This window comes from Chiloscyllium punctatum, chromosome 11, assembly GCF_047496795.1.
Source record: "Chiloscyllium punctatum isolate Juve2018m chromosome 11, sChiPun1.3, whole genome shotgun sequence".
NCBI classification, from domain to species: Eukaryota; Metazoa; Chordata; class Chondrichthyes; order Orectolobiformes; family Hemiscylliidae; genus Chiloscyllium; species Chiloscyllium punctatum.
In genome coordinates this window covers 97,914,164-97,941,818 of record NC_092749.1, presented here as the reverse complement: position 1 = coordinate 97,941,818, position 27,655 = coordinate 97,914,164, and the positions used below count along the sequence as shown (strand labels likewise).

At 45.1% G+C, this 27,655-nt stretch overlaps 1 long non-coding RNA gene across 1 annotated transcript; it reads left to right on the top strand.

The window, feature by feature from the left end:
- Positions 1 to 1,431: 1,431 nt before the first annotated feature.
- Positions 1,432 to 24,295, top strand: LOC140483249 (uncharacterized). The gene is made up of 3 exons (XR_011961921.1): positions 1,432 to 1,683; positions 6,893 to 7,016; positions 24,088 to 24,295. It is a non-coding gene; the product is annotated as an uncharacterized lncRNA (long non-coding RNA).
- The last annotated feature ends 3,360 nt before the right edge of the window (positions 24,296 to 27,655 follow it).

Genomic DNA, 27,655 nt, shown 5'->3' with positions numbered 1-27,655 from the left:
AGCCCCTCAGCAGGAAACAATACCAACTTGTTCTAATATTTCGCCATTGATACAGTTAAACAAGCCATGTCACGGAATTGTTCTGAGATAGGATTGGACAATACAAAATGGGATATTCAAATGGATGTTCCAATGGGTATCCAAAATTCCTGATAAAGGACTTATGCCTGAAACGTCTATTCTCCTGCTCCTTGGATGCTGCCTGACCTGCTGTGCTTTTCCAGCGCCACACTTTTTGACTCTAATCTCCAGCATCTGCAGTCCTCACTTTCTCCTATTCAAATCGGTCACCATTTACGTACATAAAGCTATGGCTTTCAGGAGCACTTTCAAGGAGGAGAGCGTGAAGTGGAGAGGTGGGAGGATTTCAGGAAGAAATTCCAGAGCTTAGGAACTAGGCAGGACCACTAACGGTGCAAAAGTGCGACTAGGGAATATGAAAGGGGTCAGATTGGAGAGTCACACAGGTGACTGTAGATTGTACAACTGGAGGAGATTACAGAGAGAGGGATGGACAAAGCCCTGGAAGAATGGGTTCTTTAACATTGAGCACATCAAGCACAGAGGTGGTAGGGAAATGGGAGACAATGCGTAGAACATACAGAGGCTTAAATCCCTGGGAATAAAACGTGCCAGATTGGAGAGTGAAAGAATCAGTGGCTTACTAGCTGGTGAATAAAGCTGCTCCCAACAGCCATACCCTTTCATTAATGATTGAGAAGTCAGGAAGAAGCCAGGGTTTTGTTTAAGGCAGAGAAAAGCACTGACATTCGTATTAATTCTCTCAGTAAGCCCACCCCGGCATGCAGCCAATCAATCATTTATGAAATAGAATCCATAGATTTCCTCTAGTGTGGACACAGGCCATTTAGCCCAACAAAAGTTGGAGGTGTAGTGGACAGCGAAGAAGGTTACCTCAGATTACAATGGGATCTGGACCAAATGGACCAATGGGCTGAGAGGTGGCAGACGGAGATCAATTCAGACAAATGTGAGGTGCTGCATTTTGGGAAAGCAAATCTTAGCAGGACTTATACACTTAATGGTAAGGTCCTAAGGAGTGTTGCGGAGCAAAGAGACTTTGGAGTGCAGGTTCATAGCTCCTTGAAAGTGGAGTCGCAGGTAGATAGAACAGTGAAGAAGGTGTTTGGTATGCTTTCCTTTATTGGTCAGAGTATTGAGTATAGGAGTTGGGAGGTCATGTTGCAGCCATACAGGACATGGGTTAGGCCACTGTTGGAATACTGCGTGCAATTCTGGTCTCCTATCGGAAAGATGTTGTGAAATGAATGATGCAAGCTATTGTGCTATGGAATCCATTAAATTCTCCTTAAACTTTGGTGCCTCGTTTAAAAACTGACACTTTCACCCCTTCTATACCCTCTGGGCTGTGGTATATTCAGGCTCCTGGAGTGAGGATTGAATCTACAGCCTTAGGATTCCAAGAAAGCATAAGGCCAAAGCTGGAATTACAAATGAGGCACGTGTCCAGCTACTTAGAGTGAAAATGAATTTAGTCCAGTTCGGTTCTGGTATTGTTGTGCTCAACGATCTGGAAATTTTGAAAGATCAGCGCAGTCGAAGGGGATGAAAGCTCTCATATATCTTGTTGCTTCGCCAGATACAGCACGGGCTGCGTCAGGCTGGGCAGCAGCGGGAAATGAAGAATTGGGGTGATAACAGGTCAGTGGGGACTGCTGGATGGGTCAAAACGCGGGCGGCGAGATAGTTTGATTTTTGTGTGTGTGTGTGCAGGGAAATGTGAGCAAGTAAAGATCGAGGTTTCTCGCGGGGCGGGAGTTGAAGAGGTTTGACACAGAGATGCATCAATAAAATGTCGGGGTTTTGACCTTTTACCGTGGAAATTCGGTGACCCAGCATCTGCAGACCTCTCTCTCCTAACTCTCAATCCAGTGATTGCTGCCAAACCCTTCCCTTGCTGGCGTTTTTTATTGTTGCACAGAGTAAGTGATGGGTCATGGCTGATTGTTTTTGCAACAAATGAGGCATCATTTTTTCCCCTCCAATGCAGAATGTATCAATGGCAGACGGCGAGCTGTAGTGAGGGTGTAAGGGAATACTGCTCGCTGCAGGAGGTGGAATACAAATGGAAAAGTTAGCAAAATAGGAAGCGACATTTGATGCAGACCTTGCTGTCAGAGGTGTACTCTCAGACCCCGAAGCTGGGCGTTTATAGAGGCGGGGCACGCAGAATATTCAGCTCTGATCACAAAACGTTACCCTTATCAAATTCAACTTTTAACTTCAAGAGAGAAAGGTGAGGGATTGAGGCCAGTGACATCGTTGCAATGAAGGGGCAGCCGGAGAAACACTTAGTTGTGAGGAAATGACGAAAAGGACCTGTCAACCCGAGCTTTCCAAAGCACGGACCCAGTCCACAGACGGGCCCACCACCAACTTCGCCTGCCCTGTGTCCAATTCCCCCACATCCCGATACCTCTTCCACCCTTTGAGAAGTCCCAAGCCTCCAAACGGGGGGAAGCACCGGGTGAGACTCTCTGGCCCGTTGCCGCTGGGGTCAGACTGTCCCAGGGCACAAAGTGATGTGGGCATTTGAAAGAAAGGCGGGGAAATCGAGTAAGATGGGGCAAGTAAATAATATTCTCGCTGTCGTGAGCAAAACGTCCCATTTCCCAACCAAGTGCAAAACAGCAAGACAGGAATCGCACTAATGAGCAGCAAGGGGCCTCTGATACATGGTTAAAATCGCACAACACCAGGCGAGAGTCCAACAGGTTTAATTGGAAGCACTAGCTTCTAAAGCGCTGCTCCTCCATCAGGAGAATCTGTCACATGTTCCCAGTCTCATGATGAGTCAATCCAGTCAATATACAGTTTCCTATCCTCCCACCAATTGGATAGAAACTAGATGGAGGTCAGAGGAGTTACTGCACAATTTGCGGCATGTCCCTCTGAGTCTCTATCTTTGACACTGGTCAGTAACATGGACAGTGATCATGTGCACCTTACCCTGAGCACATGTTGACATCGGACACGTTCCAGCTTCCCCCATCCCCCAATGCACCTCTCTGACGAGTCCTCCACCTCAGTGCAGCACCTGAGAATGCACCTGCACCTTTCACTGTACTGCTGCTGCTCGGACACTTGGTGTGCACGGACTGACCCTCAACACATGCATTCGACCAGAGGCCCATAGTTCTTACTTCTCTTAGTTCTCACTCACTTTGCACTAGTTCACAGGGACCTTTTGACCACTGTCCCAGACAAAGATTTTTTTCTTTCTCCATGTGCTTGGTCTGCCTGGGCAACCCCACCCAACGTTCTGATCCACAGCCTGGGTTTCTACAGGCTGGGCATCAATCTCAGGCCTGGCAGGTCTCTCCAAGCTTCATTAGAATGCCAACATTGGGCCTGGATTGACGCCAGCCACTGTGCCAGGGGGAATTGTAGAGTAATAGGGGAGGAGGGTGGGTCACTGTTTGGAGGGTCAGTGTGGACTTAGAGTCATAGAGATGTACAGCACGAAAACAGACCCTTCGGTCCAACCTGTGGAGTTTTCACATTCTCCCCATGTCTGTGTGGGTGTGCTCTGGTTTCCTCCCACACTCCAAAAATGTGCAGATTAGGTGAATTGGCCATGCTAAATTGCCCGTAGTGTTTGGTGAAGGGGTAAATGTATGGGAATGGGTGTGGACTTGTTGGGCCGAAGGGCCTGTTTCCGAACTGCAAGTAATCTAATCTAAAAAGAAAACGTTGTTAGCTTCTTCAACAAGGGCCACAGGAACATGACCATCCCAAGTTCCTCTCCAAACCTTTTGGAAAACATATTGTTTTTCCTGTTGCTGGGACAAAATACTGGAATTCCCTTCCTTCGAGCACTGGTGAGTGTCTTCCACAGGTAGACTACAGAGGTTCCAGAAGGTAGCTCACATATACCTTCTTAAGGACAATCAATGAAGAGTAATCCATTATGGCCTTGGCCTGTGCTGTCCACATACTGTGAATACATTTTTAAAAATCAATGCAATGTAGTAGCAGGTTCCACATTCAAATCACTTCCAGGTCAAAGAGGTTTGTCCTCAATTCCTTATTTTTTAATAGCTCAATCCCCAATCCTCATCCTTCATAAGCGGGGTACTGACAATTAAAAAGAACTTTAAAAATGTACTTACACTTGTCAAAATTGCATCTAAGTTCAAAATATTTATTTTACGACAATATTCAGATAAGTCTATATTCTACAGATTATCTACCGACATCTTGGATTAAGAATTTTTTGTTCAAAATTTAATGTAAACCAAGAACAGAAGTTATTGTGTTGAGGGGTTTGAGATAAAATCTCAGAGAGCTATCTCTCTCTTGGAAACATCTCTATTTTACCAAGGTTTTGCTGCAGATACCTTCGTGCAGCAATGTCTGCTTCAGAATCATTACAATGTAATTTGCACCAGTTGCCAGCTACCTTGGCTACTTACTCCTAAACAAGCATGTGGAAAATGCTTGGAGAAATAAAGTGTGATTTCACAGGAGAAATTGAGTGATGTTACAATACCATTTGTCTGTCCTTTGTCAGAACTCTGCATGAAAATTAATGGATCACTACACATTCTCTCTTCTTTGCATGAAATAATGCATTTATATATCACCTTTCCCAATCTCACTTTAATTGTGTTCTTGGATGGGCTCTTCTGGTAATGATGATAATCTCAGGCCAGACGTCTTAATAACTATTAATCTGTGTTAATTGTTAAACTGTCCCTGATGGTAATACTATACAGCAGGAAGCTCTGAGTTGTACAAGATACAACTATTCACCGCAACACTAACATGGACGTTCCCTCTAAATGCACAGCTGCTCCAAGGGTCCACACATGCTGCTTGGCTTTGAATACAGCAAGTTGATGCCACAAATGAACCTCGGAGGTTCAAGCAGAAGAATGACAGAGTGAACATAGACCAACATATGACTGAGGCATATCTGCACAAAACCCTATCACTATATCTCCCACCAAGTGCTTTTCCTTTTCCAATCTAATGTACTTTCTTAACATGAATAGCCGAAACATTTAACTGAAGGCATTTCCTTTGCTTTCAACCTCATTATCTCCTCATGTCCTGTTTTCACAATGTCAAATGTTGAGGATCTCTCAATTCTCCCTGAACTGGTGGTTCAAAATGGTCATAAAGTCATACAGCATGGAAACAGACCCTTCAGCCCAACTCATCCATGCCTATCAGGTTTCCTAAACTAAACTAGTCACATTTGCCAGCATTTAGCCCATATCCCTCTAAACTGTTCCTATCTATGTATCTGTTGAAATATCTTTTAAATGTTGTAATTGTACCCACCTCCACCACTTCATCTGGAGTTTGTTCCATATACATAGCATTCTCTGAGTGAAAAAAGTTGCCCCCTAGTACCCTTTTCAATCTTTCCCCTCTCACTTTAAACCTATGCCCTCTAGCTTTGGACTCCCCTACCTTGGGGCAAAGACCTTGGCTATTCGCCTTATCTATGCCTCTCATGATTTATAAATCTCCATGTAAGGTCACCCCTGAACCTCCTATGTTCCCAGGAACAAACGCCTTGCCTATCCAACCTTTCCTTATAATTCAACCCTCCAGTCTCAGTAACATCCTTGTATATCTCTTTTGCACTTTTTCCAACTTACAAATACCTTCCTATTGCTGGCTGACCAAAATTGCATGCAGTTCTCCCAACATGCCCTTATTAATGTCTTGTACAGCTGTAACATGGTGTGCAAACTCCTGTACTCAATACTCTCACTGACGAAGGCAAGGATGCCAAACACCTTCTCCATCACTCTGTATACCCGTGACACCATTTTCAAGGAATTATGTACCTGCACCCCAAGGTCTCTTTGTCCAGCAACACTCCCCAGGGCCTTATCATTAACTGTATAAATCCTGCACTGGTTTGCCTTACCAAAATGCCATACCTTGCTTTCATCCAAATTTTAAACTCCATCTGTCATTCCTCAGTCCACTGGCCGAGTTGACCAAGATCCTGTTGTACTCTTCAATAGCCTTCTTCACTGTTCACTATAGTGCCAATGTTGCTGTCATCCCCAAATGTATTAACTATACCTCCTATATTCTCATCCAAATTGTTTATATAAATAACAAACAATGGTGGACTCAGCACTGATCCTTGCGGCACACTGCTGGTCCAGTCTGAGCAACAACCCTCTCCCACCACCCTCTACCTCCTCTGTCAAGCCAATTTTCTACCCAGTTAGCTCGGTCTCCCTGGATCCCATGTGATCTAACCTTACTAACCAGTCTACCCTGCAGTACCTTGCCAAAGTCTTTGCTAAAATCCAGGTAGACACCGTCTACTGCTCTGCCTTCATCCATCTTCTTGGTTACCTCTTCAAAAGCTCAATCAAATTTGTGCAGCATGATTTCCCACGCACAAAGCCATGCTGACTATCACTAATCAGTCCTTGCCTTTCTAAATGTAAGAGGATAATGACAGGAAAGCTGAAGAAGAGTCACATCAGACTTGAAACATCAACATTGTTGCTCTCTCCACAGACTCTGCTGAGCTTCTCCAGCATTTTCTGTGTTTGTTTCAGAATTCTGGCATCTGCAGCATTTTACTTTTACTTGAGCGGAGTATGTCCGAGGTTTGTAGGACGATAGATGCCTGCTTTGCCTGCAGTGATGAATGTTTCAGTGGACGTTGAGAAAGTGGCTGTGATACAGTGCAAAATCTACCTTTGACTTTACAAATTCAGGCCATTTGGAGGTTTCACAATTCTCCTTGAACGCATTCCCTTCTGGCATGGAGATGTTGATGGGCAAAAGATTGTTTGATTCTCTTCCTGGTGGTGTGAAGTCCTTTTAAACAGAAGGATCATTAACCTCTTGCATTTCTCTTGTGCAGGATCTCTTCCCTGATGAAACAGGCAATTTATACTTGGCGGCATCTTGAATCTCTGAGATAGGGAATTTCTTCCTCGTAATGTCTTGGAAGTTGCTTGACCGTTGCTCATCCCTTCCATGGAGTTGTACGTATCACATCGTGCATTTGCATCTTAATTCTTAATCCATCTGTAGATTTGTGCTGAAGCATGTGAACAAACAATGTTCCTGTCTGATTAATTTAATTGAGGTTTTTCAGCAAGTGAATAAACCTATTGATGAGGGTAGTGTAGGTGATGTGGTTTTCAGCAAGGCGTTTGACAAGGTGCCACATGGAAGGCTGGTCCAAAAGGTAAGAGTAAATGGGACTCAAGGCAAGTTGTCAGGTTCAATCCAAAATTGGCTAACAAACAGGAGGCAAAGGGTGGTAGCAGAGGGTTGTTTTTGTGATTGGAAGCATGTGAGCAGTGGTATACCATGGGGAAAGGTGCTGGGATCTTTGCTGTTTGTTATGTTTATTAACCACCACACATGCAAACATTGATGGTTTAATTAGTTCGTTTACAAGTGACATGAAAATTGGTGGTGTTGTTGCTAGTGAGGAGGATGGTCTCAGGTTAGTCTGATATTGATCATCTGGCAAATTGGATAGAGTGATAACTGATAGAATTTAATCCTGATAATGCATTTTGGGAGGTCTAATAAAAGAAGGATATTCACAATGAATCATGGTCTCTAGCAAGAGTTGGGGAACAAAGGGACCTTGGTGTACAAGTTCACAGATCCCTCAAGGTCTCAGCACAAGTAAACAGGGTAATGAAGAAGGCAGACGGTGCTTGCCTTCATTAGCGAGGGCATAGAACATATGAGCAAGGAAGTCTTGTTACAACTTTATAAAACATTGATAGGATCACAGATGGAATACTGTGTGCAGTTCTGGTCACCACACTATCAGAGGATGTGATTCCACTGGAGAAGGTGCAGAGGAGATTCACCAGGATGTTGCTAGGGATGGAAAGTCTCAGTTATTAGATTGGATTCCCTACAGTACGGAAACAGGCCCTTTGGTCCAACAAGTCCACACCGACCCTCCAAAGAGTAACCCACCCAGACCCATTCCCCTACCCTATAATTACCCCAGACTAACGCACCTAACACTGGGCAGTTTAGTAAGACCAATTCACCTAACCTGCACACCTTTGGATTGTGGAAGGAAACCAGAGCACCTGGAGGAAACCCACACAGACACAGGGAGATTGTGCAAACTCAACACAGACAGTCACTCAAGGGGGTCTTGAACTCATGCCCCTGGTGCTGTGAGGCAGCAGTGCTAACCACTGAGCTACCATGCTGTGAGGCAGCAGTGCTAACCACTGAGCCACCGTGCTGCCCTCCTCTTATGAGGAGAGACTGGATAGGCTGAGTTTGTTTTCCTTGGAGCAGAGGAGGCTGAGTAGCAATCTGTTTGAGGTAAAGCAAATTATGTGGCACAGACAGGGTAGATTGTGAGAATCTTTTCCTCATGGCAGACATGTCTAAGACTATAGGGCATAAGTTTAAGGTGAAGAGTAAATAGTCTAGAGGAGATCTGAGAAAAAAATGGACCATGTAGCTGCACTGTTATTAGCTATGGACAGTGTTTTCTTAACCATACCTCAGTATCTCATAATGTAGTGACACTCACCCCAGTGTGAGCTGACCATTGATGTGAATACCAGCTTGCAAAATGTTTGGTCTGGATTCCTTATTTCCCCTAAAACACTTTTTTTTCTTTTGCTGCAGACTGTATTGTATTATCTTTTTTTGCATACTTAGCCTGGGCTGCACAGTGGCTCAATGGTTAACACTAGTGCCTTACAGTATGAGGGACCCAGGTTCAATTCTGGCCTCGGGCAACTGTCTGTGTGGAGTTTGCACATTCTCCCTGTGCCTGTGTGGGTTTCCTCTACAATCCAAAGATGTGCAGGTTAGGTGAATTGGCCATGCTAAATTGCCTGTAGTGCTCAGGGATGTGTAGATTAGGTGCATCAGTCAGGGGTAAATAAAGAGGAATTGGTCTGGGTGGGTCACTCTTCAGAGGGTTAGCGTGGACTTGTTGCATCAAAGAACCCGTTTCCCCACTGTAGGCATTCTATGGTTTCCTGCAATAGTGTCCATTTGCACGCATTTTCGTAAAGTAAGCTATTCTGTGAGAGTTGGCAGTTTTAATAGTTGGGGCACTAATGCCACCTGTAAAGTTTGTTTGCTCTGTAGCAATAACAAGAATTTTTAGTTTCTGTTACCACTGCTAAACATTTTACTGGTTTCTCAGATGTGGCTTCTAAGAATTGAACGGACTCTGCCGATCTCCTTTGCCATATTTGATCTTCTTGTCTAAGATTGATCTTTCTTCTTGCTAGACTTCTGCTTCTCTTGGGATCTGAATGTGTTTCTTTCGAGTTAATTCTTCTTCGGACTCTAACAGATATGATTTTACTGGTTCTAAAATTAAAATAATTGTCAAAGGCTTTCGACACATTCTTCAAAAGTACATGTTTCTTTTATCCCTTGGTATGTGATAACATCAGCTTCTGCTTTAGTATCTAATTTGGAAACTTCTGTCTCTTGAAACTTTCTTTTCTCTAAAATGTCTCACTCTGTGATTATGTATTTTACTTGCTTATGTTTTACTTCCCCATGTTTTACTGTTAAAATGGAGGCTTCCCACCTTTCATAAGTAAAATGGGGATTCCTGCACTATGTGAATTCCACTGTTATAGCTTTGATCACAGTTTCACTTAATGATTCATTGGCTTACGTAAACGATTCTGGCCTTAATTGGGCTCTCTCACCTTTTCCACAGTCTGTATAGATTCCCGAAAGTATTCTGCCCCTGTTAGACCACGACTTCTTAGACATTTAATCAGCTAGATGTTATCACTTTGGTTAGTGGCACCACAATGTCCCTGGATCAGCGACCTTTGATTAATATTTTTTGGCGTCCTTTTACTTCTGTTTCTATAGCTATGTCCCATGATGCCTTCTTATTTCTCCCGACTGGATTACTGTGACATTTTAAATCCCCACCAGGGATTTTAAGTTTATTCATGGAGCCTCTGATGTCTATTTGCTCATCACTGAACTCTGACCTCCCTACCGACTGCCACCTCACAGATTGTTTTAACTTTGGGGTTACTAATTCTCCTTCTATAGGGAGTTTTAGATTTAGATTCCCTACAGTGTGCAAACAGGCCCTTCGGCCCAACAAGTCCACACCGACCCTCCGAAGAGCAACCCACCCAGATCCATTCCCCTACATTTACCCCTTACCTAACACTATGGGCAATTTAGCATGGCCAATTCACCTAACCTGCACATCTTTGGATTGTGGGAGGAAACTGGAGCACCCGGAGGAAACCCACGCAGACACAGGGAGAATGTGCAAACTCCACACAGACAGTCGCCCGAGGCTGGAATCGAACCCGGTTCCCTGGTACTGTGAGGCAGCAATGCCAACCACTGAGCCACCGTGCCACCCTCTGGTTGAGTTTTGTCTCTTCCCGGGTCTGAAATACTTTTACCATTCACCGGAGCACTCCTCCTTGTTGAGGATTGCCACAAAAGGGTTTTCCCTGCTGCTGCCTGCTCTACGCTTAAAGCTGAGTCTAACGAATCTCAGCCCACTGCTCACCGTGTTGTACAAACAATCAAATCAACTCCACGATGCTTCTTACCAAATTGTCAGCTCACCATCTTGTGTGCCCTGCTGTTCATGTGAAGGTAGCTGTCCCCATCCTGTTTTAGTGTTGGAATCCACATGGCCTGGGATGGTGCAGGTAAACCACTTCCTGGCACACCTAGAAAAGTCTCTTACAGTTAACACAATATGCTTTATTACATGTTGACAACTAGTTACAGGTTACACTGACATGATAGATTGTTACAAAGAGTCCAAGGAGGACAAGAATATTAGATCTGACTCCTTTGCAATCCGGTTCTGCCCATTACTCCATGTGGCATCATTATCTTGGGTGATGCTTGGGGCAGCCCTGAGAATTAACCCTTTCAGACCCAAGTACTGTACCTCTCAGGTGAACACAAAAGACTTCATGGCACTCTTTAAAAAAGGAGATTTTCCACATACTCTGATCAATATATATCCATCAAACCCGTACAGGTTACCGTGGTGTTGGAGGTTGTTCCTCTAGATGCATTTGGAATGACTGTGCTGATCTCACTGTTAGTGAGATCTTACTGTGCATGAATCGTTGCATTTCCTACAACAGCAGCTAATATCTAGTAAGTGATTTTCATTCCGAGTAAAGTGCTTTGAGGATGATTTGAGGTCAAGAAAGTGGCCAGAGAAAACGTAAAATCCTTTTTCTTTTATTCATTCACGGGATGGTGATGTCACTGACCTGGCCAGCATTTGAATCCCAACCCTAGTTGCCCAGAGGGCAGATATGAATCAACCATGTTGCTGTGGGTCTGGAGCCACATGTAGGCCAGGCCAGGTAAGGATAGCAGGTTCCTTCCCTAAAGGACATTAGAGAAGCAGATGGGGTTTTCCCAACAATCTACAATGATTTCATGGTCATCATTAGACTCCTAATTCACGATTTTTATTGAGTTGAAACTCCCCCATTTGCCATGGTAAGATTTTAATCCAGGTGCCCAGAACATCCTGTGGGTCTCTGGGTTAGTCATCCAGCAGTAACAACTGGTAGGCCACTGCCTTCCCTTTTCCTTTCTACATCAATGCCGTGCCTTAACCACGGTCTGATACTGATGACACTAATGATTGATTACTTTTGTTATATAACTTGTGGTTGAGATGCCTCACATAACTTGAAGTTGAGATGCCTCTATTACACAGGCTAGATATGAATCCTGGATGTTCCTGTCCTCCCAGTACTTCTCTTCTGCCTCCACCAACGTCACACTGTTGTATTCAAACAAACAGCTGCTTTTAACATCGCCTTGCATTGTAGACGTAAAGATGAGAATGAGAAAGCTTGTTCAGCCCTGATTCCCTGTCTTGTCTTTGAGTCAGATGTTCAGGCATATACTCCGCTTCACTCTCCACCACAGCACTGAAGGAGTGTCAGACTGCTGCAGGTGTTATCTTTTGACGAGAAGCTCAACCAAGGTTTCATCTACATTCTCAGGTGGATGTAAGAGATTCCACTCCTTGGAGAAGTGGTGAGTTCTCCCTGGTGCCCTTGGCCAATACTTATCTCTCAACCTACAGTACTAAACCAGGTGGTCTGGGAAATACCTCCTGACATTTGTGGCCCTCACTGTCAGAAATTTAACTGCTGCTTTTCCTTACATTATAGTAGCGACTACATTTTAACCAGTTTTAAATCTCGCCCTCCATTGGGTTCTGTTTTACCTGTAACATTCGACGTCAACTTACTGACCTATAGAACATTAAATGGAGGAAAAGGACCCAAGGCCTTTATGGGAACCTAATTCATTTGGAGTAAAGGAAGGTGACTTGAGGGACTGTGACTAAAAACTCAGTCAAAGAGACAGGGCTGCCTCTTACTTTTCTTGGCCCTGTTAATTTGGTCAGATTTCCTGGAAGGCTGTGATGCCTCTCTCCATATGTTATCAAGCTCATCTTATTAACTATCTATCATACCTGATTCCAGCTCTGTCCTATCTCTCACCATTCCGGGAACAGCTCACCACTCACTGGATATCCACCAATAGACCAGCCTCCACAGCGCCCATGCCATATTCAAAAGGCACCCAGATAAGCACTGGCATTTCGAAGCTGCCCTGCTCAGTCAAAGTCAGTCATTCCGAATGCATCTAGAGGAACAACCTCCAACACCACAAGAGACTGGTTACCTTTTCCGCTCCACTAGGATAACTGCAACACCCTTCTCTCGACTGCCTCACCCTCACTCTGTCTCTGCTACTGCATCCATTTCCCACCAAGGCTCATGGTCTACAACTCTCCTCTTCCTCACTCTCCAGAGATGGCCAAGTTCTCCATCTCCACAAACTCTCCCCCATCTCCCCCCCCCCCCCCCCCCCCCTCCCCCTACCACTCCCAGTCCCCTGATCCTTGGCTCAAGCCAATGAGGGTTCACATTCCTCTGGTAGGAAGACCCTCAGAATGTCTGGACCGTCTGCACACAAACCCCCATGGAATTGCCTGACTAGACCTCCAGGTTCAAAGGGTGTCCAATCCCACTGAATCAGTTCCCAACTCTCCTTGCTATGCAGTGTCTCCCCTTGTCCCCAGCCCTCTTTAGACTAGTTCCTTTGGATGGACCCAACAGACTGACCCACTCCCTGGCATGACCTGACCAGACAGCCATGGATGAGAAGTAACCAGATCCCTGACTGATAGTGCCAATCTCCCCGACTGCATTAGCCTAACCTCCCTGAACTGGTTGCTATGGCGCCACAGGATTGACCATGGTCCCACTCCCTGGGACCACAAAGGCACAGACCTTCCCCCCCACCGACTGAGAATACCTTGACTGACTGTGATCCTTCCCTGGACTGGAATCAGAGACTCCCCATGACTGAGGAGTGCCTCCATGATTTCAGTGAGGACCATTTCCCTCAGACTGTGAGCCCTAGTCGCTTGCTTGCTGCACGTGCAGTGTGCTCGCCGTGTAAGGCTGGGTGCAGGACTGAGACTGACGTAGCACACTGAGGGCAAGATTTGTGGGCATCATGTGGGCAAGATTTCTGCTCACCCCTCTCCTTTGACTAAGAACTGTCGATCAGAAAAAGGCAAGCTGCCTGGTGGTGTGACTGTGCTAATCAACAGAGCAAGGCAAAGATGCTGTAAGCACGTTGGTAGGCGCTAAGTGAGTGAATGCTAAGAGTGCCCTGAGATGCAGCCTGGTCCACTCTGTAATCTGAGGGTCCTTGCAGCTACCATTCAACACTCATTGGCAGTGTGCCCTGCAATGTAGCTCTGTAATTTCTTAAGCAAGTGTATCAGAGAGATGCCAGTGAAGAGTTAGCATTTATAGCATGGTGATCTATAGCATGCCAATGTTGGTGGGTGATTTGGGTAGGAAGCAGTGTGCTAATGAGATGAGATTTGCTGTTAATAAGCTTGTTAACAATGTCCCCCTTTAACAGGAAGCTCACCTGTTGGCAAGAATTTCACCTTGACATTTGAACCTGACTAAAAGATGCAAAGGGTTGCTCCCAAAATTGAGATAGGCCTTTTGGTCAAATTCCGCACCGTAACCCTTGCCCTACAGGCCTGGAAGATTCTGTCTTTAGATTTTAAAGAGGATCTTCATCGAGGAGAGAAGGAAAGAGAGAAGAGCGGTTTGGTGAGGGAATTCAAGAGCTCAGATGCTGAAGCTCACTTGCCAATGGGAAGTGGCCACAAGTGAGAGGGTGATGTGCAAAGGATAAGATTTGGAGGAACACAGTGTTTCCATAGGAGTGGAAGTTGCTGCAGCGCTGTGTGAGAATACAGCCTGTAAGAATTTGAATATAATTTTCAAATGAAGACCTTGCCGGACTGGGTGCCAATGTAAATTGGCAAGGGTGGTGTAATGGTTACCTTGGGAATTGGGGCAGTTTAGGATACAGGCCACAGGCTTTCACACTCGGAGCCCAGGTTGATTGGTTGTGGCAGGTGAGAGGTTGACGCAAAGAGTTCTAGAAACGTTGGGCTGATTATCATCGACCCAAAGGGCACAGGGGCCTATGAAATCCCAAAACTGAGGGGTCCGGATGGGGTTAGGGAGGGGGGTTTAGAAGCATATAATGGCTGGGTTGGGTCACTTCCTCGATGTCTGTTGAGGCCATGTGACTGACGAAGAGTGGACAATCAAACAGGCTGCTGGGGGCAAGGAAGCATCATTTTGTTAACGGCAGAGAGACCACTGGCTAAATGTGGGCAAGATCCCAGCAGAGAAAGCCCCACAGAGGCTGCAAGTGGGTAAAGTTACCCCAATACACCCCTATTACACCTTACCCCAACCAAAGATGTGCCCTCCTATCCAACATTGTGAATTTTGAAGATAATTTTATCACCAGCCTGCTTCAGGCTCAGCAACAACCATCTCTCCTGGTGTAGGTTGCTTAAGCTGCTGGCCCTGTGACTGGACCAATAGCACATAGAGACCACCACCCATCTTGATGTGGGGTGGAAGTGAGGGGATTCCATTCAGGTAGAACTCTGCCAGTGCCGACAAGTGTACCTCAGGACCCACTGGGTCAGGGTCTCCGCTGATCTTATAAAACACATCCCATTAAGTCTAGATTCAAAATTGTAAGAAAATATTCTAAAAAGGGACGCCTGAGAAAAAAAAAACCAAGTCAGCCATTTGACTGGAGCTGAAAGGCAGATATCTTCCAGAGGGAAAAGTGGACAGAAGGGTGATGGAGCTCCCGGTGTGGTGATTAGGTCTAGAGTCGAGAAAAGGCTCCGCTGAGGGCTTGAGCAAAACAAAACATGAGCTGAGTCATTTTGTAATGGTGGTGGGAGTCCTGGGGTAATGTCATTGCCGCTGTGGCTTGCCTCCAGGAGATCAGCACTCACAGTTCGTCACACTCCTCCAGCTTACTCCTATCTCACTGATCCACCCGGGGATCATCTACAATCTGAAACGTCCTAACATTCAAGGCTGTGACTGGAAAGTGAGATTGGTGTAGACACAATGGCACAGACCCGATGGATCAAAGGGCCTCTTCCATGCGGTATGATTCTATCTCTGCACCAGGAGGTCCGTCACTATTCTGTCTGTCACCCTCCACTTTTCCCTCTGGAAGGTATCTGCCTTTCAGCTCCAATCCAATGGCTGACTTGCTTTTTTTAATTCTCAGGCGTTATTTTTTAGAGTAATTTCTTACAATTTCAAGGCCATCTTTGATTGTCTTCTGGCAACGTGACATATCAGGCCATTTTTGCGACGGAGAGGGTCATACTGTCAGCTCAGGATCAGGTAACAGTTCGGGTCAGCCACAAGATTTCAACAGCGGGCAGTGTGATGACTCAGTGATTAGCACTGCTGCCTCACAGCGACGGGAACCCAGGTTTGATTTAAACCTCAGGCAACTGTGTGTGGAGCTTGCATATTCTCGCTGTGTCTGTGTGGGTTTCCTCCCACTGTCCAAAGATGTGCAGGTTAGGTGGGTTGGCCAAGCTAATTTGCCCCATAGTGTTCAGTGCATTAGTCAGAGGGAAATGGGTCTGGGTGGGTTACTCTTCGGAGGGTCGGTGTGGACTGGTTGGGCTAAATGGCCTGTTTTCACACTGTAGGGAATATAATCTTTGTTTTATCTGTCTTTTCGTGGTGCATATGATACAAATGTATTTCTTCTCACTGCACCCACCCCCCTTCCACTATTGTGTAATGTTTTTGTCTAACCTTCTAAAAGTAAGTACAGCTGTAGGGTCATATCTAATAATACTATAATAAAGAATGTAACCTTTATGACCTACAGACATATATTCAAAGAAGGATATTGAAAGAAAGATTGGGGCTGATTAGGAACTGTTAAATGTCTTACAGTGAAGGCACGGTTGAGTTACTGAAGGAGCATTTTGTGTCGGTCGTCATTAAAGGAAAGAAGGCATTAGTGACTGAACAGAAGATAAACAGATAAAGGCACTTAAGAGGTCTGTAATCTTGGAAGTAGAAAAGTCACTCTGTCCATATAGAGTGACCTTAGGTTGCTGAGCGATGTAAGGGTGGAAGATAAACAAGCTTAAGCTACAATTTTCTAACCCTCGTTGGATGTGGATGCAGTGCCAGAGAACTGGAGGATTGCTAATCTGCTTAAATAAAGGGAGGGGGACAAACCTGATAGCTTCACAAGGCTAATGGGAAACCTGTAGAAATAATAGGATGAGACTTCCTTGCCATTCTATCAGGATAGTAGGAATGCCTTTTAGCCCAAAGAGGGGCAGTTCTGAAGTCTCAACTACTCCACCGGTGAGGTTGGGACCATTAGAGTCAGAGAGAAAGTGAGGACTGCAGGTGCTGGAGATCAGGGTCAAAAGGTGTGGGTGCTAGAAAAGCACAGCTGGTCAGGCAGCATCCGAGGAGCAGGGGAATCGATGTTTTGGGCATAAGCCCTTCATCAGGAATTTGGGGGTGGGGGTGGAAATGGAGGCTGAGAGATAGGAGGGTGGGGGAAGGTACCTGGGAAGGCGATAGGTCGATGCAGATGGGGGTGATGGTGATAGGTTGGAGGGGAGGGTGGAATGGATAGGTAGGAAGGAAGATGGACGGGTAGGACAGGTCAAGAGGGTGGTTGGATCTGAGATGAGGTGGGGGGGGGGAGGTGTGTTGAGGAAATGGGTGAAGTTGACGTCGAAGCCATGTGGTTGGAGGGTCCCAAGGCGGAAAATGAGGCGTTCTTCCCCCAGACATTGGGTGGATTGGATTTGGCGGTGGAGGATTCATTTGAGTCAGGTCAGGGTTTATGAGAGGGAGAGTTGACCTTGAGGCATCCTTGTGAGACTGTATATGAATATAGTCCGACAGAGGCAAATTGGGATGGTTTGGAAACCCTAGCTCCTTATCTAAGGAAAGATATATTGGCATTGGAGGCAATCCAGAGAATGTTCACCAGACTGATCCTGGGTAGGGAATGGCTGTTTTAGGTAGTTTGGGCTTGTACTCATTGGAATATAGAAAAATGAGAGGTGACCTTCTTGAAACATTTGAGATTCTTGCTGGAGGTTGACAGGGTGGATACAGGAAAGTTGAATAGAGTGGAAGGCTGGGGACAGGAAGAAAAAGCTTCAAAAGGCTTACCGATATATTCCAGTTACCGGTGAACATTCCCGAGGCTGACTTGAGAAGAACGTCAGCAAATTAATCCGTGGGGGGTGGGAGGGGAAACCCATTTTGTGTTGCTAAGGGCTTGGTGGACTCATGGCCATTTTCCAGTAGAACATTCAGAGGCTGCCAGCCAGTTAGAGGTGGCCCCCCACTGGCAGCTGGGGTCACTGCAACCAGAGGGCTCCCCCCTGCCTCAGCAGTCAGGTTACATCCATGAAAAGTCGTGGCAGTCTCCAGAAATGACCATAAGATGTTGGAGTGGAAGCAGACCATTCAACCCATCCTGTCTGCTCTCCCATTCAGTGAGATTATGAGTAACCTGATACCCCTCAACTCCGCTTTCCAGCCTTTACCCCTTAACCCTTCCTGACTAAAAACCTGTCTATCTCAGCTTTGAACATACTTAACAACGCAGACCCGACAGAACTCCTGAGTAAAGAATAGCATAAGACCATAAGACATAGGAGTGGAAGTAAGGCCATTCGGCCCATCGAGTCCACTCCGCCATTCAATCATGGCTGCTGGGCACTTCAACTCCACTTACCCGCATTCTCCCCGTAGCCCTTAATTCCCCGAGACAACAAGAATCTATCAATCTCTGCCTTGAAGACATTTAGCGTCCCAGCCTCCACTGCACTCTGCGGCAATGAATTCCACAGGCCCACCACTCTGGCTGAAGAAATGTCTCCGCATTTCTGTTCTGAATTTACCCCCTCTAATTCTAAGGCTGTGTCCACGGGCCCTAGTCTCCCCACCTAACGGAAACAATTTCCTAGCATCCACCCTTTCCAAGCTATGTATTATCTTGTACGTCTCTATTAAGTCTCCCCTTAATCTTCTAAACTCCAATGAATACAATCCCAAGATCCTCAGCCGTTCCTTGTATGTTAGACCTAGTACATATTCACTGCTTTCTGAGAGAAGAAATTCCTTCTCATCTCTATCTGAAACGTGTCACCCATTATTCTGAGATTATGCACTCTGGTCCCAGATTCTCCCACAAGGGGGAACAACTTTCCTGTATCCACCCTGTCAACCTCCAGTAAGAATCTCGAATGTTTCAAGAAGGTCACCTCTCATTTTTCTATATTCCAATGAGCACAAGCCCAATCTACCTAAAACAGCCATTCCCTACCCAGGATCAGTCGCGTGAACATTCTCTGGATTGCCTCCAATGCCAACATATCTTTCCTTAGATAAGGAGGTGGGGTTTCCCCACCATCCCAATTCTCCTCTACAGGGATATTTTCATCAACAGTCTCACAAGAACTCCTCCAAGTTTACTCTCCCTCTCATAATTCCTGACCTGACTCAAATGGTACCAACCTTCTCTGGGTGGAGTAGTTGAGAATTCAGAACTGCCTCTCATTGGGCAAAAAGCAGTATTCCTACTGTTCTTGGTAGAATGGCAAACTCTGAGGTCGCGAATTAGGAGGCCTGGAAGATTATGGCACTGCCCTGAGCAAATTCAAGCTCAGAAACCCCCATCTGATCTCAACTTCAGTGGGTTGATGTCCATTGGAAACATCTGTTTAATGAATCAGCACAAATTTAACTGGTTCTGGATTAGTGGTGCTGGAAGAGCACAGCAGTTCAGGCAGCATCCAAGTAGCTTCGAAATCGACGTTTCGGGCAAAAGCCCTTCATCAGGATGTCGATTTCGAAGCTACTTGGATGCTGCCTGAACTGCTGTGCTCTTCCAGCACCACTAATCCAGAATCTGGTTTCCAGCATCTGCAGTCATTGTTTTTACCTCACAAATTTAACTGGTGTTTGGTTACATGTGGGCTAATATATCAAAGCCAGTACGGTCTTCTTAAACTTGATCAAAATCTTTCAGAAAGTATCAAAGAAATTTGATTAAGTTAGTGCAGTCTGGATTTAGATATGCAGTTTACAATATTGATGTTTGCAAAGTTGGAAATGTGGGGAGCAGATATCAGACTGGTAAAGTAGGCAGACTCTGGGCAAATACATTTGATACATAAAAGTCTGCAATAATACACTGCAATAGAAAGAATAAGAAGGGACAATATGAACTAAATACAATCATTTTATAAAGTTTGGCAGAGCAGAGACACCTGGAAACTACATACTCAAATTGATGAAGGTGACTGGACAAATAGAGAAGGTCACTATCTGAGTATCGGTGACCCTTGATGTCACAAGTACATAGAAAGCATTTCCTCAGAGAGATCTTAAACTAAGAATTCATATCAAGTGGTATCCAACGTCCTTTTAACTTACAATGGTTTAAAGTTAAGCCATTGTAGGTTGGTTAGCTCAGATGGTTAGAGTGTGGTACTAATAGCACCAAGGTCATGGGTTCAATCCCCACACTGACCAAGTGTAATGTTGAGGTTTGCCAGTGAGCAGTGCTTGGGTGGGTCTTTACTTTTGGCTCAGTGGTTACCACTGCAGCCTCTCAGCGCCAGGGACTCAGGTTCAATTCCAGCCTTGGGTGACTGTCTGTGTGGAGTTTACACATTCTTTCTACATCTGCATGAGCTTCCTCTGGTGATCCTGCTTTGGAGCAGCATGGTGGCTCAGTGGTTAGCACTGCTGCCTTACAGCACCATGGTCCCAGGTTCAATTACAGCCTTGGGTTACTGTCTGTGTGGGTTTCCTCCCATAGTGCAAAGGTGTGCAGGTCAGGTGAATTGGCCATGCTAAATTGCTCACAGTCTTAGGTGCATTAGTCAGAGGGAAATGGGTCTGGGTGGGTTACTCTTAGGAAGGTTGGCGTGGACTCGTTGGATCGAAGGGCCTATTTCCACACTGTAGGGAATCTAAAGTAACCCTCAGTTTTATGTTTCACACAGTGCAAATGTTAGTTTATTACACAACCACTTCTGAAAGTTGCTTAAGTGGGTGGTACAGTTATTAGGAGAAAGTGAAGCAGATGCTGGAGATCAGCATTGAGAATGTGGTGCTGGAAAAGCACACAGGTCAGGCAGCACCTGAGGTGTAGGAGAATCGACGTTTCAGGCAAAAGCCCTTCATCATTCCTTCTCGGATGCTGCCTGACCTGCTGTGTTTTTCTAGCACTACATCCTGGTACAGTTATTAGCTAAAATATATTTATATAAGGAGTTAAAGTAATTAAGGATAAAAGTTCTGTACGAAGATAAGGATGAGACCAGTTTGTAGTATAGTCACATATAGTTTGCTTTAAGATTCTGAAAGTGACAGGGTTAGGTCAGTTTCAGCAGTTGCGATGGCATCTGTATTCAAATAGTTGGAGGTTCACCCCATAGGAGGACTCAGTTGTCAAAACTGTGAGTGAGAATGAAGAGAGGCTCATTTATTTCAGTTTAACAGCGCTGTAGGATGGGGCACATGGTAGTCTGTTTCAGTGTAGCAGACCCTTTAGCTGTCTTTCTGTGCTGAGTGTGTTTCTCTGGCTCCCCGTTGTGTACAGTTTCTGTTTCACGATGTCTCTGTTCTGATGGTCAGAGAGTCCCCCTTGGCCAGCTTTTATCAACTGAAACCAAGATCCGCACAGCAATCTCAATTATGTTGGAATTCTTTGTGATTTCTCTCTTCCTGTCTCCTGTGCGAGCATGGAGTCCTAACACCCTTTGAGAGTTCACCGGACAATCCTGAAATCCTTTAATTATTTAATGACACCTCTCGATCAATTCTTCAGGTAGCACAGTCTGAATAGCTCACAGTGGGCTCAGCTCTCTGCTTTGGCTACAGATCAGAAGGCGGGTGGTCTTTGCTTCAAAGTTAATTTGTGTCCAGTTTTAAAAGATGACAAGTTTGTTACAAAATCTAGCATGTTGTAGCCTCTACTCTTTTACTCACCAAACCCTCAGCCAATGCAGAACGTTGTGGATTCAAAACACACACACAGGACTTAAACAAGTCACAATTTGGGTGATACTGTAAAACAATTATATCCATTCTTGGATTTTGGGCTTTGCTGGTGGACCTGACATTTATTGTCCATGAGGTAAAAACAATAACTGCAGATGCTGAAAACCAAATACTGGATTAGTGGTGCTGGAAGAGCACAGCAGTTCAGGCAGCAACCAAGGATCAGTGAAATCGACGTTTCGGGCAAAAGCCCTGAAGGCTTTCGCTGCTCCTTGGATGCTGCCTGAACTGCTGTGCTCTTCCAGCACCACTAATCCAGTATTTATTGTCCATCCCCAGGTGCTCCTTGATGAGTGGAGTGCATTATTGGGCAACTTCAAAGGAAGGTTAAGGATTAAAAAGTTTGATGTCAATTTGGAGCCATGTCTGGGCCCAGTTGGATAAGGACAGTGGATTTAAGAACATAGGAGCAATTCAGCCATTTGAGCATGCTCTGCTGTTTCAGATCGTGGGTAACCATATACCTCAATATCATATTCCCATATCCCCCTTGTCACTAGTGTAATAACCCCACAAACACTAGTGTCCTATCACAAAGTCACCATTTATTTACATGTATATAGTACATGACACTGACCCAGCTCCCTCAGGGCCAGCTCTCAGAACCTCTGACACTCCTGTTTATATTTGTCAGCCAGGAATCCCTGATTACACTCAATTTATAGCCCCAATCAGGGAACTCATATTCTATGAGATCCACCTAGGTGCCCTCATTACAATCACTACAATTAACATGCAGTAATCTATAAGTCTCTGCCTGAAACTTGCTCAGTGATTGAGCTTTCACAATCTCATGGTATAGAGAATTCTGAATATTCATTTGGAAGTGGTTCCTGCTCATCCCAGTCCTAAATGAGCTTGTCTTTTATATTAAGACTGTGACCCAGATTCTTGATCCCACAGCCAGGGGAAAGATCATTTCTGCATCGACTCTGTCCATCACTATGCTTCTGTGTCGTCGTGTCTCATGTCTCTAAACTCCAGAGAATACAGGCCCATTCTCAGCTCCTCTCTGGACAGTCGCACCATCCCAAGAATTGTTCTGGTGAACTTCTGTGGCACTTAATTTACTTTGTTTCCTTTCTGAAAGACATTAGTGAACCTATCGAGTTTTTAGAACTGTCTTAATTCCTTTGTGGTCACTTTTACTGGCATTGGAGTTTTATTTCCAGAACGTTCCACATGACCTTTTCACACTTCGACGTGCCTTAGAGGGAATTCAGTATTGCCAAAGGCTCAGCCATTTTAATAAAACTTCAAGCGTAAACTGGATGACCATCCACAGAAAGCAGAGCGACAAGCCATGGATTAGTTAGGATTTGGAGATGCCGGTGTTGGACTGGGGTGGACAAAGTTAAAAAATCACACAACATCTGGTTATAGTCCAACAGGTTTATTTGGAAGCGGTGCTCCTTCATCAGGTGGTTGTGGAGAAGCAGCGCTCCGAAAGCTAGTGCTTCCAATTAAACTTGATGTTGTGTGATTTTTAGCTTTTATTAGTTAGTCTCTTGTACGGTTGCAGGTTTAGTTCCATCACCTTGTCTTCAATATCCCAGCCTCTGGAATACCCCTCTTACAGTTCTATACCTATCCACCTTTTACACACTTCTCCAAACCTACCTTCGGAATCAAATGTTGGTCACCTGTCCTAATATTACCTTAAAAAAATGAAAGAACTGCGGATGCTGTAAATCCAAATCAAAAATAAAAATTGCTGGCAGCACTTATGGAGAGAAATCAGAGTCAATGTTTTAGGTTGAGTAAGTCTTTGTCAGAATAATATCGCCTTACGTAGCTTTGTGTCAGATTATTTTAAAATGAAGGACCTTGGGATTTTCATTCGTGCTAGATGATTGCAAGTCGATATAGTTGTTGCAACAATCTCACCTTTGAGGTACAAGGCTGATGTTCCACCCCAGCATTTGATCACAAAACTTAAGGCTGGCACTCCAGTGCAGTTCTGAGGGAGTGTTGCATGGTCAGAGGTGTTGATTTTAACGTACGCTGCCTCAAATGGATATTATTGTCAAGACGTACAGAGGAGTTTTTCCTGGTGTCATGGCCGATATTTACCCTCAATTAACATCACATACAAATCAAAACACAAAATCCAGTCATTATCACGTTACTGTCAATGGGAGCTTTGCTGAAAGCAAGTCGGTGGCTGCATTTTCTCCAATATAGCCGTAATTATACTTCAAAAGCAGTTAATTCACTGCAATGCGCGTTGGAACATCATGTGGTGATGAAAGGTGCTATATAAATGCACATCATTCTTGAACTGTTTCCAGGGAAGTGTCATGGCCAAACATCATGACTCAATCAATTCTGCCACAAATTAATTAATTGGCCACTTATCTGATTTGCTGTTTATGGGATCTTACTGTATTAAACATGGTTGTGTTTGACTGAGAAGAGACTAAAACTTTCAAAATTGGCTGTGAAATACTTTGGAATGCCCAGAGGAAGTGGAAACCTTCTTCTAACGTACAATTATCTCTTTATCATTTGTGCTTTCTATTCTTTTGCGAATTTCATCCTTTCAAATTTGGGTCATGCTCTTTTCCAGATTTTCTGTTGGTGAGAACCAGGCATTTGTCCCTCCAGTAACTCAGTGATCTACAACCTGGAAACATCTTTCGTCTTTCATCTTGAACATGTTCCAATGTCGGACTGCCTTTCACTGAGTTCACTGAGAACATACTCCGTGGGTGGTCTCTCCAATGCTTCATACCATCGTCATCACTTGGAATGATGCTTTGAATCTTTGATTAATATTTGCCCATCCTCTTCTTATTTCATTAAAACTGGAAATTCTCCTGTACACTTTGTGGATCATTTGCATGATCTTATATTATCTGACACGGAGTCTCATCTCCCATTAATTAGCCGAGCAACTCAGCGTTGGCGCATGTCTTTAAATTAGAGGTGCTGCTCCAATTTTAGTAATCTACTCCTTGCTCACAAACCCTTCCATCACTCCCTCTCCCCTTTAACATTTTACAACCCTCGGAAAGCTCAGTACTCCTCCAAGTCCAGCCTCTCGTCCGCCCTTCATTCTCAGTGCTCCGGCGAACGCCGTCAGCTCTGGAATTTTCTCCCTGAGCTTTCCCACGTCTCGCTCTGGCTCGTTTAAGCGCATCTCACATGCACGCTTGCGGCCCGCCGCGAGGACGTTTCACTGCAACGGGAGGCGTGCCTCTCAAATTCAGTTTGATGTTGTCATTGCCTCAAAATGCTCCACAGCCAGCGAATCACTTTCAAAGTCTAGTTGCTGCTGTTGTCATAGGAACCGCATGGTGCTTCTGAAAGACTGTCCTCTTACACATCCCCAGACACTTTTGTGTTAAATGGCGGTGGAGCAGCTGGAATCAGTGGGGTGGGGGGAGTGGTGTTTGGGGTGTGGAGGGGGTTGGGGGTATGTGGTAGGCCTCAGTGACTCCTCAAGTGACAGTGAAAGAAACTCCGTCAACGATCAAACTCTTCCCAAAGTTAGCATTTCTGATCATTTACCTCCTTTGGGGTGGTCGGGGAATGTCTGGTCACCACATCCTGACTACTCATGGGGATGGGGAAGCCAAGATCACTCACTTTGCCTTTTAAATGTTGAGTTTTAATGGTGATGCCTCATATCATTATTTAATCTTTAGTTTTCACATGATAGACCTAGCACAATCGTTCACCCCTCCAAGCAGAGAACTTGGTCTCAAGAGTGAGGAAATAAATAAGGGGGAAAAATGTAACAGATGATAAATTGTTGTTCCGGTTGGATTTGGATTTTGATTTTTATTGTCGCGGATATTTTACAGTAAGAATATAAGAAAATGCAGTGAAAAGCTTCCAATTTGTCACCACAATATGGCACCATTTTGTATAATTTTAGAATAAAGAAAAAGAAAAGGATGATCTAATTTGAAGAGAGTCCATCAGTCCTAAGTCAGCTCACCACCGTCAGTTTGTGCCGCTGTCTACACCGACCCCCAACCAGCATTGCAGTTGCAATTCCTTGGGCACCATCTTTACTGCTGGGCCGATACTCCTCCAACCAAAGCCTCACCACTGCCTGCGCTGGACCAACCAATGTCAGAGTCATGTCTCTTGTCGCTGGGCCCACCTCATCGATGTTGTCATGATGCCCTCTGCCACCGTCTCACCACCAGCGCCAGACCCAATCCACAACAAAGTTGCTGATCCTCAGGCTCCATCTTTTGCCTCTGGGCCTACCTTGCCGAGGTCACCTCTGCCAATGTAGCAGCTGCCAATTTCGGGTCCTGTGCTTACTCCGGAACAGTAGGTAGGGGCTCAGTCTCCTCTGCACTGGGGCCCGGCCTGGGCCTGGCCCGAGACCGCTCGAGGTCTGTGCCCTGGGCCCGCCCGAGGTCCATGTGCTGGGCTCACGTCACTGCCAGTGCCATCTAAGCTCAGGACAAGAAAAGTAATCAAGAGAAAAATGGAAAGAGAAAGGAAAAGAAAAGCAGTCAGAGCAGATGAGCTCCGGCTCAGGAGCCCTGCTCTGCCCCGCCACCATCGGAGGTTCACAATCAGAATTGTATAAACCTGCAAAGAAGGAGGCCATTCAGCCTGCCACCCTATACTGGCCCTTTTGAACCGAGCGGTCATGCTTATACCTGTGCACCTGAGCTTTGCTTGTACAGGTCGTTCTGCTATAACATGTGTTTTGTTAACATGAATTTGCTATAACGCGATTGACAAATTGTGGACACTGTTTCTAAAGTGCAAAGTTTTAAAGCATGTAGTGGTCATTACGCGTTTCAGGCCCCACTAGGTTAAACGGTGCTGCTATTACTCGATTTTCTTATAACAGGAGATTGTATGAGAACGGAACTACTGCATTACAGCAGGACTAACTCTCTCTTCATTCTCCAGTTTCTGCATAACTTGCTTTCAAGATATTGTATAGAACCAGCTTTCATTGTTCCTTTTCTGGTACAGCGTTCCCAGATACTTCTCTGTTAAAAAAAAAATCCTCCTTATCTTCCGCCACCGATTTCTAATCTATGACATTGGCTACTTTTTCAGTCAGATACTGGCTTTAACATCAGGGATTGAATTTGCTGCCTTCCAGACTCTATCTGGACAGAGCAAAGATGTCACTCCCCATGGATTCTGGGGTTTACCCAGCCAGCATTTAAGGAATTGATCCTCTGCCAACACCCAGCCTGGGGCATCTACTGAAAGCAGGGAGCAGACTGGTATCTTGCTTTTTTGGAAGGTACCATACCCCAGACTCAGTCAGGACTGAAGGCCAGAACGATGACTGAGATGAGCAATCCCAGTTTCCAATTGGGAACAAGAAGGCCTGTCTCCTTAGAGCTCCATAGATTGACAGCACAGCAGCTGGGATAGCACGGCGGCTCAGTGGTTAGCACTGCTACCTCATGGCACTAGGGACCCAGGTTCGTTTCCAGCCTCGGGTGACTGTGTGGAGTTTGCATGCTCTTTCTGTGTCTGTGTGACTTTCCAGTGGGTGCTCTGGTTTCCTCTACAGTCCAATGATGTGCAGGTTAGGTGAATTAATCAGAGGGGGGATGGGTTACTCTTCAGAGGGTTGACGTTGGGCTGGATAGCCTGCTCCCACACTGTAGGAGATCTAATCAAGAATAGAAGGGATTGCATTAGAAGCTGCTTTTAGCAGTTTCAATCAACTGATCCCAAAAGTAAAGTCTTATCTTGTCCCTAAACTGAAACCAGCCAAGGTCATAGATCTGAAACATGAGCCATGTCTTTCGCTCCACAGAGTATTTACTGAGTACTTTCTGATTTTATTTCAGAATTCCAGCCTCTGCAGCATTCTGCTTTTGATTCCAAAGTCTTTGGAAATTTGGAGGCTGGTGGATTCAGGTGGTATAAGACACCAGCCTTTAAACATGAATCTAACATCTTGTGGTGAGTTTAAAGGATATACAAAGTACAACTGCAAAGTGCAGGTGAATCGTGAAATCTCAAATTGCCCAAATAAGTGGAGTTTGTTTAATGGAATGATGCAAATTTACAATTTGCTCCACAAAAGATACCTCCTGATTTTCAAGGCACATTCCCTGAATTAATTGTTTATATTGCTGAGTAATTAGAAATATTAAGAATGAAACACAAATAGTTTTTAAAATTCAGTTGAT